Source organism: Callorhinchus milii, unplaced genomic scaffold, assembly GCF_018977255.1.
Source record: "Callorhinchus milii isolate IMCB2004 unplaced genomic scaffold, IMCB_Cmil_1.0 Scaffold330, whole genome shotgun sequence".
Taxonomy (NCBI): Eukaryota; Metazoa; Chordata; class Chondrichthyes; order Chimaeriformes; family Callorhinchidae; genus Callorhinchus; species Callorhinchus milii.
This window is the reverse complement of record NW_024705071.1, coordinates 523-10,449: the sequence shown is the minus strand read 5'-3', so window position 1 is coordinate 10,449 and position 9,927 is coordinate 523. Positions and strand designations below refer to the sequence as shown.

The window sequence follows — 9,927 nt, the reverse complement described above, 5'->3', positions numbered from 1 at the left end:
CAAAAGGAGATGCGTGAACAGAGCGAGGGCAGATGGGAGTGAGATGGGACACGGCTCCCTGAGAGAGGGGAGGGGATCCGTGTCCCTCTCTTTCTAAAGGGGGGGGGGCAGGAAGGCCCTCACTTCTGTTACGGGGCCATCCGGACACGCGGTCATCCTCGTAGTCCAGGAGCAACCCGGAGCGCACCGTTCCGGGCTGAGCTACCAAGGAGGCGTCGCGTGCTCGCCAACTTCAATCTCGATAGTTGGGGTGCAGCTCATAACGAGATCTGGCTTGCTAGAGGCACCTCTACACGGGGGTCCCTTGCCATGTCGGGACCACCATCACCGCCGCTGCCACCACCACAACTCACCATCGCCACCACCACGCACCTCCGATAAGCACGGTTGGCTACATACGGTGCAAAAGAAGTTCAACGTACAGACATGCATACAACGGTGGGGTGAAAGGAGCGGAAGGGACGCAGCGCAGATGGTCACCGAGCGAGAGGAACAGGGCATACTAATGACTCATAACCTAGGCATTTTCCATTCTGCAGAAATGTCAAAAGTGACATCCGGTGCATCCACTGTGCAAATAGAATCCAAGCACAGCATTGGGCCAACTTGTTTTTTTCCCCGCTTGTCGCAGGCCGAGTCACATTATTAAATCATAATATTGAATCAATAGAATTTTGGGCGTGAATTATGCGCCAAATACAAATGTGTAAAGCACGATTGCAAAGCATTACGCTTTGCGAACATCAATGTAGCACAGGAAGTCAGGTATGCAGGTGCGTGTTCCTTCATTAACTTTCTGGGTGCACACATTCATAAAAATCGACGAGGTAAATTTTTCTTTCCGTATTTATGGAACATTGTCACATGCTACTTCCCATCCTCCTGGGCTGCTGTCGTGGAGAAATCCGTTCACGATTTCATACACCCAACGCGGGGCCTCCATCAGGTACTCTGTTGACTCCAGCACGTTCAGAATGCAGCTGCTAGGGTCCCGACCCAAACTCCTCATTCGGAACGTATCGCCACCCTTTCCCTGTAACACTCCACTGGTTGCAAGATAAATTCCGCATTGAATTCACGGCCCTGAACGGCCTCGAAGCCCCCCTACGTACAAAAGCTGCTGCGCCGCTGCGTGCGAACAGCAACCCTTGCGCTCAGGCGGACAGGGACCTCTCCTCTGCATCTCCGGGATGAAGCTCCAAGTCCAAAGGCGATCGGGACTTCTGTGCCACCTGGACTGTGGAACTCTCTGACAAAGGCTGTCCGGGGAGTCTGGTTCGTTTGGGATATTCCATGTTCCTCCTGAAATCATTCCTCTTTCAGAAAGCATTTCCTGTTTTAACTTAGCCACTTCTTACCCCCCACTCCACCACCCGCCCTACCCGCATTGTCACTGATGTAAAGCGCCTTGAGATCGTATCATGAAAGGCGCTATACAAGCCGGAATCATTATTATTATCATCGACGTCTACTCAAGAAAAACACTGGATAGAATATCTCTCCCGCCTGGCAGGATTTGCAACAACTCTGCAGGCCCTTTAAAAGAAGACCGCCGAAACAATTAGTATCGCTGTGTTTTTCTCTAGCCACAGCGGAGAAAAAAAAACAAGGTCTTTGGGAAACCCATGGGCAGCCTTTGGGTATTCGGCAGTCAATTGCAAGCCTATAGCGCCAACCAATGGACCTCGACTGCCATGACGCGGCACACCACGGTCAAAAAGCCTCCTGGGTGCGGTGCCTCCCTCTTAACGGGTGGTCGTCATCAGCGTTAATTTTGTGATGGTAATTCGTGACGACTATACTTCATTCGTCAATTTTGTGCAAATTTGTTTTATTTTTAGGCACAGCAGGAAAATCGGAAAGCCTGGCGATGACTACGACTGCCACTAAAGGCTTCAACGTGACTCACGGTGACGAGATGACGTTAACCGCAGCAGCCTGAATGAAGAGGCAGATCAAGATCAGTTAGTAAGCTACTAGAAACCTCAGTGCAGTGGGATACCAAAAACATGCTAATTGGCTGTATGTGTACATGAAAAGATATGCAGACTCCACCGATTGGCTGATCTGTTAATATTAGGAGGCGGAGAAATTGCAGACTCCTCAAAACCAACATTTAATACATTGTTTGACTGTCTTGCTCCACCAGATAAAGAGAATATTTACACAAAATCCACAGATGAAGGACTTGACTAAAAGACCACACGTCTTTTAGTCAAGTCGTTCAACGCTGGTCGTAATGTGACGGCCGATTAAAGGTGGTTTCCCACTCACACGAGTGTGGGAAAGCACTCGTGTCTGGTTTGCACAACTGAGCAAGTGGTGGAAATTCCTCAATCCTTATTGCAGGGGGCAAGTTATTCCATAGGACCACCACTGTGGGCTTTCTGAAAAAGTGGCAGTGTTTTAAGTCAAGCTTGTGGGTTCGAAAAGCTGAGTCAGCCTACCAACCTGGTCCAGGATTTTAACTCACAAGCCCTACAATCCAACCACCGCACACCACTTGAGCCATCTAATTATGTGGCAGTGTGAACCCAATTAGTGGAGGAATATATAATCAGACGTGTATCTTGTTTCGCCACATCGCTCAATGCTTTCTCAAGTCTGTACGACGTGGTGCATTTAGACACTATATAAATCCAAACTCTACTCTGTTGTCTTCGTGGGGCAAATACTACAAGCTATGTATACTGCGTAGGTGTACTCGCATGTAATATGCGTAATTGTGTTCAATTATGTAATAAGTGCCATCTCCATTTTACGGGTCATGTTTAGCAATTGACAATTACATGCTGCGACCATTAAGTAGATTACTGGGTATATCATTGGCTTATTATTTGTGGAACAAATAGTAATTGGCACGTTTGTATTTTCAACCAATATCCAATGGGCCAATTGGCCTGGTTCATTTAAGGCTTAGCAAAGAACAAAGTTTATAAAACATATGACGTATTAAACAACACACTAAAGTGTGTAAGAAGCACACGTCATTGCATAAATGCAAAAAAAATCCCCATCATCAATTCCTGATCCGTGTTGTTGTTGTGGTCAAAATACATTTTAAGCAAATTTCACCAACAGCGGAATGTATACAGCGACAAATAAATGTGGACAGTTATTTGTCGCTTAAGTATTCTCATCAACACAGAATAATACCACTGCTTGTTTGAAACTTCGCAGATTTTGCACAAGACATCTGGATTTTATTGTGGCATATTCAAAGGGGGCACCTCTGAAAATGCCACCATGAGTGTTGGTCAATGAACCTAGTGGCAGCCTGCCTTCACGGGATGCAAAGCAAACCTAATTTAAGAGCGTGCAAATAAGGTGAGTTATTTCAGTTAAATGCACAGAAACCATGTGTTATAGGATGCACAGGCTATCTAAAAACGTATCAGTAAATATTACACATTTTTTTATTCGACAACAGTTTGTGACTAACATGCCTATCAATCAGGACACAATATCGTTCGTATGACGCCAAAGAAAATGAATAGCGCATGAAAGCGGATGAATAGCTGGTTCTCTCGACAATACAAGTTTGCTTTATGTTATTTGCGTGACTGGAAATGGAAATTTGCAATGTTTTCTATAGCAAAACTGAACGGACATGCAGAGGAAAATAATTTATCAGAAACAAGGTGTGACACGAGCCGAAATTCCGGTGTGACGCACTCACTTTTGCGCAACTTACGTTACGATTTTTCTCACTTGCAGGAGGTGCCAATTTAAGCGGACCATAAAACAAAGACCTAAAACACTATGAGTGACACCGAAGTGGGAGAGCTAACGGTGAGTGGGGAATATTACTGAATAGTGCTTTTATAACATGAAAGCAAGAAGAGCAAATGACATCAGAGCTTCCCCCTAGGGCCGAGAAGAATAGAATACCACCCATATCCTTAGAGCACCCGCAGCAACAAAAGCCACAAACGTCGATAACAGGATGCAAAATGCGGCATACTTCGCTGTAAAATTTACCCTATAAGCCCCGCAGAGATGCACACTTTACGTATAATCCGCGCAAATGCTTATCGCGCTTCAACACGACAATTATAAATCGTGAAACTACGCCAGGTTTGACTTGAAACACAACAAGACGTGACCACAAACAATAACATAAACTAAATTCATAAAACAGCCCTACTCTGCTTTCGATCGGTGACCGGCCTTTTTCCCGTGCAGCTCCTTAGACTATGGATTTATCTCCCACCATAAATTCTATCCAACAAGTCTCTCGGCTTATTCAAATCCCAACCTTAGGATACATCTATTCTTAAAAGCCTTTTCACTTCCTGAACATTTTTAGTTCATCTTGCTTTAAAGCTTTCGTGATTGCAGGAATTCATATTCTTTGAGCTTTACCGAAAGACCAAAAGAATATTTTTAAATTGTATTTGAAAAAGTAGTCTTATCACTCACCTTTGTGCTTTTATTAGGTTCTGACTGGGTTTTTTTTTCTTCAAATGTTATTTTCAGTTTTTAGCTCTCTACATCTTCTTCCGACATCTGGGTTAAAGGTGCTTTAGAAGTGTAAATTATGTTTAAAATATGATTTATTCATGGGCCCCTGTGAAATCAAAGGCTTGGCTTCTTCCAGTCATACGATCTGGAGAGCATTGTTAATCCTCTTCAGAGCCCGTGCCCCTCAATATCAACACGTTCTTTTAAATCAGCACAACCGAGAAATTAGATTACAGAACCTTTTCCTACACTCGCTTCAAGGAATTGCAGTGCCTGTGTTTGTACACAAAAGCAAGTGCTCAAAGCGAGTATTTGCGAAGCTCAAAATCGCAATGTGTTTACCAACCCAGCTCAGCCCAAATACCCGCCATAGATATAAACACATTTATTAGTTAACAACCGACCGCTCACATTTTAAAGTATACTCATGGCTAAATGTTTCCAATGCAATTACTTCATACGAGGTGGGTAATGATTTTCACCTCTTCGCGATGGGGTGAATTGTTAAGAATTTGCGGTCACAATTCGAGTCGAGAATTGAATATTTATATTTCATTAATTATTACTCTACACTTGTGCCCCACACTTGTATTGTCCATCTCGTTGGGTGTATTCGCCGAAGCATCACATTTTCAGATGTCAAGTAGGAATAATCCTTCTTTACGAAAACCATTGGAGCATTTATACCGAGCACAAGAATAGAATTTAATAAATAAATTCATGGCTCTAAACATCTACTACTATAATGAGCCAATAATGTCTGTGTGTCCCACACGTGACGTCACTCCACGTCGGCCAGCCCCCCTCATTAATAACCATGAGCAGGTGACGTCTTCCAAATGGACACCCACCTCACCATTAATATTAATTAGCCAGTGACGTCACTCCACATGGGGGGGGCAAGGCGCCTCCTCCCCCCTCTCAGCGTCAACTTACAACCTTCACTACAAAGGCAGAAGCCTCACATCACGCGATCTCCGTAATGCTGTTGTTGAGACATAGAAGTAAAAAGGACGTCGTGATGAACAAGAGATTATAACCTTTAAGTGAAATAAGTCTGTCACCGCGGCCTTACAAACTGCACACGAATTGATGCAACGAATATCACGTGGCGGTCTGCTTTTCGCTTGCAAGTTTCCAATTTACTGAAATACACCCGTCCTTGGATGGGGAAAAGACTAGTTCCTAATGTTTTCCTTTTGTAACCATGGGTTTCACACGCTGTCTTGCATTTAGAGATGTCCCCCCAAGGCAAGTCTTAACAAGGCACAGACCATCTCAATCAGTTATTACCAAGTTATAAGGGTTACTCAATTGGCAACAAAACAGGTGTTAAGATGTTAAAACACCAAACTGAAACCTTTTACAAGGAATCATGTCTGCATTAACCACAATGCTTGTGGTCAGAATGCAAACAAAAACATACTCTGATAATATATGCATTGTCTTTGAAACTGATTGGTCCACACCAGAGACAGCTATCTTTTGAACCTCGTCTCAAACGGTGTTAGACCAGAGGATGCCAAAAGGCAGTTTCAGTTTGGTGTTTTAACATCTTAACACCTGTTTTGTTGCTAGATAAAAATGGGAAAAACCTATTATCACTGGCAAAAGAGGTCCCATGATGGTTACTCAATTGTTTACTTTTAGTATGTGTTCACATCAATGTTTTTTTTCTGCTATTCACTGCACTGTAAAAAGAGTAAATAAATGTGCTTTTAGTTGTATTTCTTTACAATAGGAACACTTCCGTTACATCGCTTTTGTTTATACGTGTCATGTGCCAATGTCCAGTGAGTGGCAAGAAGCCAGCATTTACTCCTGGGGACATTTATACTCGTCACGAACCCAGGTCAACACAACTCACTTGTACTCGTATTTGGGTTTTTTCGTCACAATAAGGACACAACAAAATCGTACGCACCATAAAAAGCAAGGTGTGTGGGTGTTAGGGAGCCATCGCATTTGTACGTGTTATAAACCCTGTTTATAAGCAAGCCTGAAATTAACCAGGGCAATCACCTACCAATGCAGATGGTGGGAAAACACAGACCATCAATTACCAATTATGCCACCAATAATTTATGTTACATGTTTACAGGTTTTTTTGGAAACTCTTTATGGTACTATAGTTAAAGGCCTTGAATCACAACCTTAATGTGGCGAGTTCAAACTCCCGTAAGAGGGCGGCTCAACTAACATTTGTCCTGGGAATAATAACATAAACATCAGTAGCACTTGGTGGGAAGTCATCATGCACGAACTTCCTGCTCTTCAAATTGTTTTATTTTGCTCGTAATGTTCTTCATGTCTTAACTTGATTGGCCTAACGTTAACATTCGCATATAACCTTCATACATTGCGAATAATCGAGCATCATAATGCAACGTGGTACTGTTACCGTGGAAATCCAACATTTCTCCTGCACGGTATCCATGCCGCAGCCTGTGCCCCCCCTAATGAGGCTTTTGCGCCCCCCCTCCCCCCATAGGGGTGCACCCCCACATTCAGAACCACTGGTGTACATTGCGTTCGAAATAGTTGCACGGCCTGCACACACTCGACAGCTACGCCGCCGCGTTCCGACGCCGGGTTTTTTGTCCAGACAGGATCGGCAAACGACACCATAGTAGAGAATATGGGGAAAACAAGGTGAAAGCGCAAGGTGGAGGGGGATGGTGATGGCACACGTACCACTAGCGATGTCATACAGCTGGTTGGCCTCCAAGTCGGTGAAGGTCTTGCTGCAGTCGGGGCATCGGAAGGAGGCCCGGTTTGTGGAGTCTCGCTCGTCGGTCTCGAGCTTCCGCCGCATGTGGTCGAGCTTGTACTTGACGACGTTGACGAGCAGGCGGTAGTTAATGAAGTAGTAGTTGTGGCGCGTCGACTTGCCATCGGGCGCCGTCTCCATGCACATGCGGCACTTGATGAACTTGTCGCCTTGAGCGTGTTGAGCACGGAGCGCAACTGCTTGCGGTCAAACTTGAGCAGCTCCTGGATGTCCTCCTCGCGCACGCACGGGTTGCGGATGAGCACGTCGAGCGCCAGCGCATACTCCGAGCCGTAGAAGCCGCGCACGATGAACTTGCGAGGCGCTTCAGCGAGGCCGGCACCTCCGTCAGGACCTCCGGCTCTGTCATGGCTGGAGATGCGGGCAAAGACAAAGAATCCCCGGTATAGCTTTAACAGACTGTTGAGGCAAGTGTACGCATGCGCGCACACACACAAAGGTATTTGCATACAAAGGCAAGCACAAGATTTCAGAGCAGCCTAAATTAAATCCTGTTTGTAATTGCGGGCCACAGCCAACTTCAGTGGCGAGTGATATTAAAATCAGTCGTCTTGTTTGCAGTGCTGGGCAACCCCTTAAGCAGACCCGCACCAATGAGTGTGGCAACAGTATGGTCAAACAACCCCTGTGACTGACAAGAGCGGGGAAGCCTACGTCCAGAAATGCATTGACGAAAGGCTGTACATTAAACAGAATACTCTTTGGTTCTTTCGGTAAAGTCACATAGGTATAAAGAATAAAAAATAATATATCACGATGATTCGATCGCAACACAAGCGGTCGTCCTCAGGCGGAAAAAATAATCCAGCAGTGGAACTGCTGAACAAGGAAGAAACGCAGCGAGCGAGCTGTTAAGACGTCATATATGTGGCGAAGGGCAAGCAGGCCGGGTCCGAGCTGGAAAGAAATTCCATCCCGCACGCAAGCACGTCAGTTGTGTTAATGTTATCATTCCCAGGACAAATGTTAGTCGTATCGCTATCGCCATCATAAGATCGAAATATCGTAAGTCGGGCAATCGTAACTCGGGACTACCTGTATATGTTTGTGTTTCTCCCTTGTGATGGAAATGAAGAACGTTGACATTTATAAGGCACGGGGTGACCAATAAGGTCTGAATTGGTCTGTAACACTGGTCTACAGCCAAAATGCTTCCGAAAGAAATGTAGTCCAACTTTACTAATTCTGGGTCACTGAGAATGAAAATGATGTTTTAAAATTGTTGATTGGCTCCAGTTTACAAAATATGTTACTGGGTCAGTATATACAACCCTTGACTTTATTATTATTATAAGGCAGGCACTGATATGGGGTTGCTGACAGGTCTGCATTTACTTCCGTTATTTGGAGGTGGCCTTGCTGACCCTGTGAGAGTTCACCATGTGCTGTGGTGCAATGTCCAACGCTGTGCCGGAAGTCAGCATATGCTCGTTCAGCCAATATTCTGCTGACCTGCGTGGCGTGACGGTAGCGATGTTAACTACCTCGCCCGGTACACAGGAGGTCGTGGGTTCAATACCGACACTTACGCCTGCTGTATATTTGTAGTTTGCGTGTCTCTCTCTCATCATCACGGCAGCTAGGAGATGTTAACTCCCTCGCCTGGTATGCAGAAGGTCGTGGGTTCAATACCGACACTGACGCCTGCTGCTGCTGTATATTTGGAGTTTGCATGTCTCTCCCACTCCCCCGTGATAGCGTGGATTTTTCTCCGGGTCCTCCGGTTTTTCCCCTCCGCATTTAGATTCAACATCACGCGTTTAGACTCTTTGGTCATGATTACATTTGCACGTGATGATGATAAGCCACTTCCTTGAGCTATCACTTGTGATAACCAGGTCGCTTCTGACAACAACAACAAAAGCTCTTTATTTCAGTGGGCTTTTACCTGGTATAATATAAAATAGTTTAATCGTTTGGTCGACTTGATGAGGGGCTGGGTGCATCCGCCGTTGCAAATGCAAATCTCCACCACGCCTGGCAAACGCATCTCTCCCCATCCACAGCACGTCGCGGGGAGATAGCGGCGAGAACATTCCGCAGACACGTGTCGTGGCGCTGCGTGAAGTGTACAACATCGGCGGTTTCAACAACAACAACAAAAGAAACCGCGAGAAATGAAACCTCTCAAACGCGACAACTTAAACCACGCACGGGCCAAGCGATACCCATTGAGGCCTAGACAAAGCACCACAGCCAGTCGAGCCAAAAGCAACGGGTGTATTAAGTCTTAATTTTGGAGCTTTCGTGACTGCAGGAATTATTCTCCGGTATTCGATTGAACGGTCGACCTCGCCGAGGCGTTGAGCACCACCACACGCACACAATGAGACTTACCGCGAGGATAGAGAGCGCTTTGAAGGCAACTCACTCGGCGAGGTGATAGCGACGACACGCGTTTGGCTTGGACCGTAACCAGCGCCTGCGGTCCCTGGGGAAGGGGCGGGGCCTTCGTGCGGACGGGGGGAGGGGGTGGGGGACCGCGGCGATTTGACGCTGTTCTGCAGAACAAAACGCACGTGCTCTTTTGGTTATTTCGGTAAAGTCACGTGGGTATAAAATGAAATAAAGCACGACGTTTCGGGCGCAACACAAGCATCCGTCATCAGGTGGGAAAGCGGACGCTTGTGTTGCGCCCGAAACGTCGTGGTTTATTTTATTTTTCTATACCG

The 9,927-nt window shown here is 45.8% G+C and overlaps 1 pseudogene; it reads right to left on the bottom strand.

The window, feature by feature from the left end:
- Positions 1 to 257: 257 nt before the first annotated feature.
- On the bottom strand, positions 258 to 7,604 carry LOC121852027 (annotated as a pseudogene).
- Positions 7,605 to 9,927: the final 2,323 nt, after the last annotated feature.